We start from the raw sequence: 12,560 nt of genomic DNA on the forward strand, positions 1-12,560 counted from the left end.
GAACACCGTCCTGGATCCCAACGGCCTCGTATCACTAGCAGTCGAGGAGACAGGCATCTTATCCGCATGGCTGAAACGGATCGTGCAGCCACGTCTCGATCCTTGAGTCACCAGATGGGGACGTTTGCAAGACGAGAACCATCTTCACGAACAGTTCGACGACGTTTGCAGCAACATGGACTATCAGCTCGGAGACCATGGCTGCGGTTACCCTTGACGTTGCATCACAGACAGGAACGCCTGTGATGGTGTACTCAACGACGAACGTGGGTGCACGAATGGCAAAACGTCATTTTGTCCGATAAATCCAGGTTGTGTTTACAGCATCATGAAGGTCGCAACCGTTTTTGGCGACATCGCGGTGAACGCACATTGGAAGCGTGTATTCGTCATCGCCATACTGGCGTATCACCCCGGCTGATGGTATGGGGTTCCATTGGTTACACGTCTCGGCTTCCTGTTGTTCGCATTGACGGCACTTTGAACAGTGGACGTTACATTGAAGATGTGTTACGACCCGTGGCTCTACCCTTCATTCGATCCCTGCGAAACCCTGCATTTCAGCAGGATAATGGACGACCGGGTGTTGCAGGTCCTCTACGGACCTTTCTGGATACAGAAAATGTTCAACTGCTGCCCTGGGCAGCACATTCTCCAGATCTGTCACCAATTGAAAACATCTGGTCAATGGCAGCCGAGCAACTGGTTCGTCACAATACGCCAGACTCTACTCTTGAACAATTGTGGTATCTTGTTGAAGCTGCATGGGCTGCTGTACCTGCACACTCCATCCACGCTCTTTTTGACTCAATGGCCAGGCGTATGAACGCCATTATTACGGCCAGAGGTGGTTGTTCTGGGTACTGATTTCTTCAGGATCTATGCACCTTAATTGCGTGAAAATGTAATCACATGTCAGTTCTAGTAATATATTTGTCCAATGAATACCCGTTTATCATCTGAATTTCTTCTTGGTGTTGCAATTTTAATGGCCAGTATTTCTCAACCACAGCCAGCCTCAGTACATTGTTATGACCGATCGTTTGGCAGTGTTATAAAAATCTGGGACATTCCTGCAGCATTGCAACAGGGAGGTACGTGACATCTGGGCTTTTGCATGTGAAATGTCTGACTTTGGCTACCCAAAAGCCGAGCAAAAGCCATGGAATCAGCGACCGCTGTGGAGCAGGCTACCGCTGTATGGCCCAGAGGAGCGTCGTCGCCCTGCGGCAATTTACTGCTGTAGTCACCATTGTCCATCATCCTACAGGATCGCCCACTGTACAGAGCAGTTTCAGTTCTGACCCTTCTAGCCACCTACCCGCTTAGTGTGTGCTGTCACCAGGCACAGCCAGCCAGATGTCAGGGACTCTACTTTGCTCTGTGACAGACTTTTACTGCTAGGTAGGAGTGGGTGGCTGCTGGGAGTTGGCGTTGAAGTAGGTAAAGAAGGGTTGATACAACACTTTATTGATGAACAGTAAGAGGCAAGGTTCAGCACATCTGAACCACACAGACTGCAGTTGAGTGGAAGTGATGCTTGGACCCCAGTGCACGTGTGTGGGCGTGCTGATGCTGGCATTTCTCACGGATGGTAGCGGCAGCCCAGCTACAACAGCATGGTGGGCGTATAATGGCTGACAGCTGCGAGGAGGGGTGCGGCAGTGAGGTGGCATCCTTGTGCAGAGTTTGGACACTCATGCGGCAGTCAGTAATTCGCAGGCCTTCGGAGTCAGTGTCACAGATTCGTCAATGACCAACATAGGATCTACGTTATTGGACGTCCAACCTCCGTCGACTTGCTGAAGGCTGGTCCTGCTACTTTATTTCCCGTTTCCACATGCCGACAGTTGCAGAAGACATCTCTGTATCAAGGCCATGTCGAAACATTTGGAGTGGGGTCGATTGGCTTGGTGTGGCGTAATAGGTATGTTGATCTCTAATGCGACGTGAGTCCACGTGACATTCCTCATGTGGAAACGCCGGTTATGGAAGCCATGTCTGTTGGTGCTGCTGAGATTGACTGGGCACCGGCCAGTATGTGTGGCCTGGTTTCGATTCCTTGGCTGTGGTCCCAACTGTCGGTGTATGAGCCATTACAGCTCACTGATGCCATTGCCTCTGTGTATGGCCATTGCTGGGGCAGGCTGCTTACACATTCAGCACGTGGCATAGAGGTACTGGTCTGCAACGCCAGCAACTGACGCAGCTCCGTCACTGGCTGGGACTGTCTTCCTCGCTAGATCGCTCCACTGCTGGGTTGCACTTGGTCGTGCTGAGCACAGGCAAAGGTACGACAACGCAGTGCAGCCAAAGACCATGGATTCGATGCCCTCCTCCCACCTAGTGGATGTAGGCTTTGAATCTCCAGTGTATTCTGAACTTAAGAAATAAATCAGTAAGTTCGAACCTGAGTGACACTTCACCTGCTACTGTTATCAGTAGAGAACCCACATGCCTGAAGTGAGATACTCGTTCCAGTCACCTTGCCAAGGTTCTGACCTCTACACCCTAGAATAGTATCTACACTACCCATACTGTCGACAGCGTTACACGAAGAAGAAAACGCAACCACTTGCAGCCAGAACGATGTCTCTTACAACTAATGGGCAAAAGATGTAGTGTAGTGTTCAACGCACCTTAATAACATAACAACAACATAAAGTAAAGAAAAAGAGTCACTTATAAATTTATTGTCCATTCCCCTCACAACTTGTTTATCAATATTACAAAAAATATAATACATTCTTTTTCGTCTTTCACGTGTTTACTGCCGTACTGAAGCCTCCTTCCTTATTTCCTTTATTGTGTGATTGCAATAAGACACTATTTTTCTCATTTGTCTTTTCCAACACGAACATTTATGAAGATAAACGCGGAAAATTGGTTAATTTTGCGGAAGTCTAATACTGCACTATACTGTGCAGCCAGTTCTCAGAAGAAGACTCCAGCAGTCACGTGTTTTGAATGTTCTGGAAGGACTGAAGTCGTGCCAAAACCCAAGAACTATCTTCGATCTTATCTCAGTTGGTGGCAACTTTGAAGGAAGTCATGATTTCACCATGCTCCATTTTGAAACAGTACTTTAGTTATCACTACTAGTTTCAAGCGTTGCTCATTCTGAAGTTCCTCAGGTGCATCTGCAACAGATGTGGATACATAATCTTCACCAAACCAAAATCGCATGCCATCCGTAGATTTGCATAGCACGATCGTCAAACTGCACCATGATCTGACTATGCTTAGGAACGAAGCACTCCTAGATACAACTGTTTACAGTACCGCCCTATGAGTACAAGTACGACAGACGGGTTCCATCACTTTGGGACACATGGAGCGTTAGTGTAAAACTGCCGTCTGTAGGTGTGATTTGTGGCTATTCAGTGCAAGATCCTGCAGTCTGCACACTGTGCACATCTGTGCATGGCTAGCACACTGGTGGGTCGATGACTTACTTCGTTCACCTATAATTTTATTGATAAAGTTCCCGAACGACTATGTCAAATAAAGCAGAAATTTTGCATTTCATGAACAATGATGTTACTCTGATGCAATCTTCTCGGGTTATGAGTCGTGGCATCCTGTTGATACCACGTTTCGACCCGTTTCCTACTTGTCATTTTCACGCAAGATGTTGGGTTCCCGTCGAATATGTTCCTTTATAGCTGCTGGACTGCACATTCGGCTGCAGAGGTGAGCCAGTTGTGTGCCTCCAGAAGAAATGTAATGGCCTGTAATGGGGCAGTGGGGACAGCTTTGGCGATGCCAGGACGTGGAATCCTGGTGCTGCCTGCCAATTCCACCCGCTCATGAATCCACTGATGTGGAAGTAGTGTAGCTACTGGAAGGAACAGAAAGGTAACACCATAATTCGACGTCAAGACGCCCCTGTACCTCCTCTGGGGGATTCTCCACCAGTGCCACCAATGGCGACAACTCTTCTGGCTGCTCGGAGAAGATGTTAGTGCCAGAACAAGACATCCTGTAGAAGATACTCCCTTGGCGCTAATGGCTTGAGATCAGAAGCCATGAGGCCTAGTGACAGCTAGCTGATGACGGTGCTGGTTGAAGATGGAGCTGCATACCTCCTTGGCCCCACGGAGGACGGTGGAGACAGAATCAGCTGTAGTCTGGAAGTAGTCGTCGTGTGAATGCTAATGGCCGAGTAGCGAGTGTTTATAGTCGCTGTGCGCAGCTATGTCGTGATAGTGTAGCCCCTCTGGTCAAGCAGTCGACCATGGAAGCACAGTGTTGTACCACGACTTGTGGAAATTCAGCCCACCTCTGCGACAGTCTGTGGTTCTGCAGCACGCTTTGCCAGCAGTATTCCAATACCTGGCAGGTACCGCAACGATCGCAGGGCGATATCAAGTGGGACAAGCATGTAATGGCAGTTGTGAGGAAGGCGGATACTCGTCTTCGGTTAATTGGTAGAGTTTTGGGAAGATGTGGTTCATCGGTAAAGGAGACCGCTTATAAAACATTAAAACGACCTATTCTTGAGTACTGCTCGAGCGTTTGGGATCCCCATCAGGTCGGATGAGGGAGGGCATAGAAGCAATTCAGAGGCGGGCTGCTAGATTTGTTACTGGTAGGTTTGATCATCATGCGAGTGTTACAGAAATGCTTCAGGAACTCGGGTGGGAGTCTCTATAGGAGGGAGGCGTTCTTTATGTGAATCGCTACTGAAGAAATTTAGAGATCCAGCATTTGAGGCTGACTGCAGTACAATTTTACTGCCGCCAACTTCGTGGAAAGACCACAAAGATAAGAGAGATTAGGGCACGTGCAGAGGCATATAGGCAGTCATTTATCCCTCGTTCTGTTTGGGAGTGGAACAGGGAGAGAAGATGCTAGTTGTGGTACGAGGTACCCTCCGCCACGCACCGTATGGTGGATTGCGGAGTATGTATGTAGATGTAGATGTAGATATAGATCGCTCCAGCAACACGATTCGTTATCTCAAGAAACAATCAAACTCAAAGTTGGAAGAAGGGAAACCAAGAATTCTACAGATCTGCTACACAGCATTCTTGGTTCCCCTTCTTCCTTTCATGAGTCTGATTATTTCTTGAGGTGATGAATCGTATTGTTGGACCGGTAGTTGCGGAATTCTTGAAATGTCACCCAACCTTTCCGAAATGCGGTAACATTTATATCGTCAGTTAAGGCCTCATGATTTCGGCAATACGTGCAAAGTTTTGGGTTTTCATCCGAGCTGTCGCTTTCTCTTTATACGGTATTTTGACAACTTATCTAGTTGTCGCTATCAGGTGCCCATGACATTTTCTTTACTCAGTGCAGGCCATGCAAACTCAAAAACATATAAACAGCCATTTTCGCTGAGAAAGTCTGAAGGATGGATCGTTTGTTCGAGTTTGAAAGGAGACATCGGCTCCAGCTAGTAATATAGCATCTGTTCCTACGAGGTATACGTCGTGAACTGTAACGGTAAATTGACGGAAAGAACTAGATCTCTCATTCGAAAACTTTCAATTCCCTACAATGTTCTGCATCTACCAAACCACTGGTATTTCCACTGTATGAACAAAAAAAGACAACACACCACGTAGGAGTTACCCGAATGGGACAGAAATCAGTAGATGTGTTGTAAATGTACAGACAAACAAATGAATACATTTTCAGAAAAACTAGATCATTTATTCAAAGAAAGAGCTTCTCAAATTGATCAAGTCTGCAACCTGTTGGTCCAGCTCTGGCACTTGTGCAAGCTTGGTATTGATTGATGGAGTTTTGGATGTCCTCCTGAGGGATATCGTCCGAAATTCCGTCCAACGGGCGGTGGCCAAGGAAGGGCATGCCGAGCACAAAGGCAACCAGTAGAAATTTTTGCCTGTACGAGTGAGCGTTATCTTGCACAGATGTAAGCCCAGGACTGCTTGCCATCAAAAGCAATAAAACGACGCGTGGATTGTCGACGTACGGGTGTGCTGTAAAAGTGCCGCGGTCGACAACCGAAGGGGTGCTTCTATAAAAAGAATGGCACCTCAGATCATTACTCCTGGTTTTCAGACGATACAGCTGATACAGCCGGCCGGAATCCCACCGCTGGCTGGAGCGTCTCCAGACACATCTCAGGCTTGGAATCTCATTGACTGGAGTAGAATTCCTTTGAGTGTTGAGTCCCACTTCGAATTGAGCCCCGATGATCACTGAAAAAGTGCATGGAAAAGGTCTGGATAGCGGTGGGATACCAGCCTGATTATCGCCGGTTATGCGGCCTCAACAACCAGGAGTGATGGTATGGGGTGCCATCTCACTTCATAATAGGGCCCCTTTGATTGTCATCAGCGGCATCCTTCCAGCACAGCAGCAGGTCGATGATATTCTACTCCCCGTTTGGTTGCCCTTGATGGCACGCCAACCTTGACTTTTAGCAAGATAATAGCCGCCCACTGACGGTGAGAGTTTTTCTATTGCTTGTGCTCGTCCCTGCCAACCTCCATCTTGGCCAGAAATTCGCCGGATCTCACCACAGCAGAGAAAGTTTGGAGCATTATACTCAGGGCCCTCCCACAAGCTCAGGATTTTGACGATCTCTTGCACCAATTGCAGAGGATTTGGCACGATTTTCCTCAGGAGGAAATCTAACAACTCTGTCAATCAAAACCATTCCGAATAATTGCTGAACCAACCTACTACTGACTTGCTCAATTTGTGACGCTCTTTCTCTTGAATAAATCATTCAATTTTTATGAATTTGTAATCATTTGTTTGTCTGTGCACATAATCAGATAATTCTTTCATGGTTCGTCTTTTTTTTATCTTGCAGCATACATGCTTTTTCCATCAATCGCTGCATATTACATATGTGCGGGTTTCATAATACTCTGATAACAAAGTGTTACAATTTCAAGATGAGATAGGAGAATAAGTGAGGTCTGAATTTGTGTGGAAAAAATTTCCTAAACCTGTTATATACTGCGTACTGTTTAATTTCCAAGGCTAGCTGTCCTTTCTTTCACGTTGCATGTTAATTACCCACACCGCAAAAGGATAGCAATATGGTAATGTGTCCCTGAAGTTTTTTTCAGCCAGAACGGCTTTAGAAAGTCCATGGTAACCTGTTCTCTACAGAACTATTAAGAGAGAATTGTAACGTGTTCCCTACTTATATTTAGTTCATAGAGCGTTTATTTAGCTAAGGCGCACTCAGAAAAATCTCCTACACTGGTCTCTCGAGACAACGAAAACAACCGTAGGTAACTTGAAGCTGCGAGCCATTCATTGCTGCTAAAGCAGGCGAAATGGCCACTAAGACTGAATATGTTCTCTTTAATGCTGGTAGAGTGATAATTTATGCACCAGTCAGGTTCCTCTCAGAGTATGCTGATAAAATGGCTCCATATTTAGCAATTATATACAACCATAGAACCGTACCTAAAGGCTGGAAAATACTTCAAGTCACACCAATTCTCAGAAAGGAAAGTAGGAGTAATGCGCTGAATTACAAGCCTATAACACTAACGTCGATTTACAGTAGGAGTTTAGAACATGTACTGTCTTCGAACATCATGAAGTACCTCGAAGAAAACGATTTATTGACATATAGTCAGCACGGATTCAGAAAATATCGTTCTTGAAACACAACTAGCTCTTTATACTCGTGAAGTAATGAGTGCTGTCGACAGAGAATGTCAAATTGATACCATATTTTTTAGATTTCCAGAAGGCTTTCGACACCGTTCCTCACAAGCGACTTCTAATCAAACTGCGTGCCTACGGAGTATCGCCTCAGTTGTGCGAATGGATTCGTGATTTCCTGTCAGAAAGGTCACAGGTCGTAGTAATAGACGGAAAGTCATCGAGTGAAACAGAAGTCATATCCGCTGTTCCCCAAGTAAGTGTTATAGGCCCTCTATTGTTCCTGATCTATATTAACGACATAGGAGACAATCTGCGTAGCCGTCTTAGATTGTTTGCAGATGATGGTGTCATTTACCGTCTTGTAAAGTCATCAGATGATCAAAACGACTTGCAAAATGATTTAGATAAGATATCTGTTTGGTGCGAAAAGTGGCAATTGACCCTGAATAAAGAAAAGTGCGAAGTTATTCACATGAGTACTAAAAAAAATCAACTAAATTTCGATTACGCGTTAAGTCACACAAATCTGAAGGCTGTAAATTCAACTAAATACTTATGGATTACAATTACAAATAACCTAAATTGGAACGATCACATAGATAATATTGTGGGTAGAGCAAACGAAAGACTGCGATTCATTGGCAGAACACTCAGAAGGTACAACAGGTCTACCAAAGAGACTGCTTACACTACGCTTGTCCGCCCTATTCTGGAGTACTGCTGTGCGGTGTGGGATCCGCATCGGCTGGGACTGACGGATGACATCGAGAAAGTACAAAGAAGAGCAGCTCGTTTTGTATTAACGCGAAATAGGGGAGATAGTGTCACAAACATGATACGTGAAGTGGAGTGGCAATCATTAAAAGAAAGGCATTTTTTGTTGGGACGGGATCTTCTCATGAAATTTCAATGACCAATTTTCTCCTCCGATTGCGAAAACATTCTGTTGGCACCCACATACACAGAGAGAAATGACCATCACAATAAAATAATAGAAATCAGGGACCGTAGAGAAAAATTTTAATGCTCGTTTTTCCCGCTTGCCGTTCGAGAGTGGAACGCTAGAGAGACAGCATGAAGGTGGTTCGTTGAAGCCTCTGCCAGGCACTTTATTGTAAATAGCAGAATAATCACGTAGATGTAGAAAGTCTATCAGGATATCCCAAAGACGGTGGGAAGTCCGGAATGACTCTATCGCCAGGTTAAGAGCTTTATATTTGACAACGAAGGAACAGCCTTCGGACGGAGCACACACACTCATTTGGTGGATACCTGAAACAGGAGGATAAACTGATGCATCACCCTTGGCCGCCACAGTCACCAGACCTCAATATTTTTGAGCCTTTGTGGTCTACTTTGGACATAAAGGTGCTTAATCGCTGTCCATCTCCATCATCGTTACCTGAACTTGTCACTACCCAGTACGTTGTCCTCGATGATGAGTGTTCATCGGAGGTGAGGGTAACATCTGGAGTGCCCCAGGGAAGTGTGGTAGGTCCGCTGTTGTTTTCTATCTACATAAATGATCTTTCGGACGGGGTAGATAGCAATGTGCGGCTGTTTGCTGATGATGTTGTGGTGTACGGGAAGGTGTCGTCGTTGAGGGACTGTATGAGGATACAAGATGACTTGGACAGGATTTGTGATTGGTGTAAAGAATGACAGCTAACTCTAAATATAGATAAATGTAAATTAATGCGAATGAATAGGAAAAAGAATACTGCGTTAGTAGTGCACAGTCACGTCGATTAAATATTTGGGCGTATCATCGGGTGGGAGTCTCTAGAGGAAAGGCGGCGTTCTTTTCGTGAATCGCTACTGAGGAAATTTAGAGAACCAGCATTTGAGGCTGACTGCAGTACAATTTTACTGCCACCAACCTACATTTCGTGGAAAGACCACAAAGATAAGATAAGAGAGATTAGGGCTCGTACAGAGGCATATTGACAGTCATTTTCCCTCGTTCTGTTTGGGAGTGGAACAGGGAGAGAAGATGCTAGTTATGGTACGAGGTACCCTCCGCCACGCACCTTGTCGTAGATTGCGGAGTATGTATGTTGATGTAGATATCTTACCGTAAGAATAGAATAAAATTCCCTTGAAAACCTTTGTTTATCAATTACGAGACGACTGGAAGATGTTTTGAATGCAACGGGTTTCCTTAACCGCATTAGGCGTAGTACGAGACGACTGGAAGATGTTTTGAATGCAACGGGTTTCCTTAACCGCATTAGGCGTAGTAATATGTTGTGCTTTTTGTATTCACATAGTTTTCTCTACCCCCTATATGTGGCACACGGTATTCGCGAGAAAGTCATGCAATTCTCGTCAATTACGAGCAGCATCTGAATTGCGAGCGCAGATCCGGCGCCTGATAATGTCCCAGATGTGTTCCATCAGGTGCAGATAAAAGGAATTTGCTGCCCAGGATATCAAAGTGAGTGTATTGTTATACTTAAGTACGATTCTAGAATTGTGACACGAACAGTTGTCGTGTTGAAAGATGCCTGTGCCATCAGGTAAGACATCGACATTGAAGGGATGCGTGTTTCTGCAATACTGTTCACGTATTCTACCTGTACCTGATCTCTTACATATTAAACTTCACAGATGTTCCTTTGCATACCCGTTTCCACTAGCACTCCTGGAAGCGGTGGTGAACAAACGCTGGCGTAGCGAATGAGTGGCTGTCTGAAGAGATTGGATTTCTACCTGTTCTGAATACTACACTCCTGGAAATGGAAAAAAGAACACATTGACACCGGTGTGTCAGACCCACCATACTTGCTCCGGACACTGCGAGACGGCTGTACAAGCAATGATCACACGCACGGCACAGCGGACACACCAGGAACCGCGGTGTTGGCCGTCGAATGGCGCTAGCTGCGCAGCATTTGTGCACCGCCGCCGTCAGTGTCAGCCAGTTTGCCGTGGCATACGGAGCTCCATCGCAGTCTTTAACACTGGTAACATGCCGCGACAGCGTGGACGTGAACCGTATGTGCAGTTGACGGACTTTGAGCGAGGGCGTATAGTGTGCATGCGGGAGGCCGGGTGGACGTACCGCCGAATTGCTCAACACGTGGGGCGTGAGGTCTCCACAGTACATCCATGTTGTCGCCAGTGGTCGCCGGAAGGTGCACGTGCCCGTCGACCTGGGACCGGACCGCAGCGACGCACGGATGCACGCCAAGACCGTAGGATCCTACGCAGTGCCTTAGGAGACCGCACCGCCACTTCCCAACAAATTAGGGACACTGTTCCTCCTGGGGTATCGGCGAGGACCATTCGCAACCGTCTCCATGAAGCTGGGCTACGGTCCCGCACACCGTTAGGCCGTCTTCCGCTCACGTCCCAACATCGTGCAGCCCGCCTCCAGTGGTGTCGCGACAGGCGTGAATGGAGGGACGAATGGAGACGTGTCGTCTTCAGCGATGAGAGTCGCTTCTGCCTTGGTGCCAATGATGGTCGTATGCGTGTTTGGCGCCGTGCAGGTGAGCGCCACAATCAGGACGGCATACGACCGAGGCACACAGGGCCAACACCCGGCATCATGGTGTGGGGAGCGATCTCCTACACTGGCCGTACACCTCTGGTGATCGTCGAGGGGACACTGAATAGTGCACGGTACATCCAAACCGTCATCGAACCCATCGTTCTACCATTCCTAGACCGGCAAGGGAACTTGCTGTTCCAACAGGACAATGCACGTCCGCATGTATCCCGTGCCACCCAACGTGCTCTAGAAGGTGTAAGTCAACTACCCTGGCCAGCAAGATCTCCGGATCTGTCCCCCATTGAGCATGTTTGGGACTGGATGAAGCGTCGTCTCACGCGGTCTGCACGTCCAGCACGAACGCTGGTCCAACTGAGGCGCCAGGGGGAAATGGCATGGCAAGCCGTTCCACAGGACTACATCCAGCATCTCTACGATCGTCTTCATGGGAGAATAGCAGCCTGCATTGCTGCGGAAGGTGGATATACACTGTACTAGTGCCGACATTGTGCATGCTCTGTTGCCTGTGTCTATGTGCCTGTGGTTCTGTCAGTGTGATCATGTGATATATCTGACCCCAGGAATGAGTCAATAAAGTTTCACCTTCCTGGGACAATGAATTCACGGTGTTCTTATTTCAATTTCCAGGAGTGTATTATTACGGCCATTTTCGCACGCAATCGACCTTCTCTTCCGGCGATCACGTGGTATAGACACTGCTGCTTATAGCGGACTGGCTAAACCTACAGTCTCCACGGTTTCTGACACCGATAAATTTCCACTGATCCCTTGCAAATAAATTGAAGACCTCTCAAAATAACTTGGCCCGTACGGGGAATCGATTTCATGTCGCGAGCGCCCATTGTTTCGAAGTTAGATGAGTGTGATCTGCACGCTACGACCATCCTCGTTGCTGTCTTTTTCCGCATAGCGTGGCAGTGCAGACTTCATGCACTGTAGATGCAGAGAAAGTTCTTAGTACTCAGGCATGTGTGATTATATGAAATTCTTTCAGGAGTGCTAGTTCTGCAAATTTCTCAGGAGAGCTTCTGTTAAGTTTGGAAGGTAGGACACGAGGTAGTAGCAGAAGTAAAGCTGTGAGGACGGGGCATGAGTCCTGCTCCGGTGGCTCAGTTGGTAGAGCACTTGCCCGCGAAAGCCAAAGGTTCCGAGTTCGAGTCTCGGGCCGGCACACAGTTCTAATCTGCCAGGAACTTTCAATTCATTAAATTGTTTATTGGAGGAAAATAGGAAACAAAAATCCGATTAATCAGTGATTGAATAGGTTGCAAACCTTACTGTTCTAGTAGCCCAACGTAGAGAATACAAAAGAAGGGTGGAAACGGTGGCGTAGCGAATGAGTGGCTGTCTGAAGTGGCTTTCTGTACTGTACTGTCGCTACCTGCCCTGAGCCAGTATCAATAGTCGCCTCTGTGGAAACGCACAGCGCCATTGT

At 46.9% G+C, this 12,560-nt stretch overlaps 1 protein-coding gene across 1 annotated transcript in view; it reads left to right on the forward strand.

The window, feature by feature from the left end:
• Positions 1-12,560, forward strand: part of LOC126291516 (uncharacterized) — a 632,182-nt gene that overhangs the window by 115,638 nt on the left and 503,984 nt on the right. The gene's annotated exons all lie outside the window — the stretch shown is intronic.

This window comes from Schistocerca gregaria, chromosome 1 (genome assembly GCF_023897955.1).
Source record: "Schistocerca gregaria isolate iqSchGreg1 chromosome 1, iqSchGreg1.2, whole genome shotgun sequence".
Classification (NCBI taxonomy): Eukaryota; Metazoa; Arthropoda; class Insecta; order Orthoptera; family Acrididae; genus Schistocerca; species Schistocerca gregaria.